The sequence below is a fragment of the Pyrgilauda ruficollis genome, unplaced genomic scaffold (genome assembly GCF_017590135.1).
Source record: "Pyrgilauda ruficollis isolate IOZ18807 unplaced genomic scaffold, ASM1759013v1 scaffold442, whole genome shotgun sequence".
NCBI classification, from domain to species: Eukaryota; Metazoa; Chordata; class Aves; order Passeriformes; family Passeridae; genus Pyrgilauda; species Pyrgilauda ruficollis.
In genome coordinates, this window is record NW_024525957.1 from 1 (window position 1) to 660 (window position 660).

Genomic DNA, 660 nt, shown 5'->3' on the forward strand with positions numbered 1-660 from the left:
TGACAGCGCTTTTGTGGGGGGGGTGACAGCGCTGCTGGGGTGTGACAGAGCTCCTGGGGGGTGACAGAGCTCCTGGGGGGGGGCGGTGACAGAGCTCCCGGGGTGTCCCCAAGCCTGGCGCTGTCCCCTCAGGCTGAGGAGTGTGAAGATGGAGCAGCGCAAACTCAACGACCAGGCCAACACCCTGGTGGACCTGGCCAAGGTGAGCTGCTTCCAAAAAACCCCATTGCTCTAGGGTCAGCCCCAAAAAACCCCATTGCGGTGGGGTCAGACCCAAAAACCCCCTTGTTATGGGATCAGCCCCAAAAACCTCCATTATTGTGGGGTCAGCCCCAAAAACCCCATTGCTGTGGGGTCAGCCCCTCCCTGAAGCCCCCATTGTTTTGGGGTCGCACCCATCCCTGCCCCCAAACCCCCCACTGTTTTGGGGTGGCGCTGATCCCTGACCCCAAATCCCCCATTTTTATGGGGTCAGTCCCATCCCTGCCCCCACAGACATTTTTATGGGATCAGCCCCCCCGACCCCAAAGCCCCCATTTTCTGCGGGTCTCGCTGACCCCTACCCCCAAACCCCATTGTTTTGGGGTCTTGCTGACCGTGCCCCCACTGTTTTGGCATCCCCCTGTCCCCAGTCCCCCATATTTTGGGGTCCCCTGACTC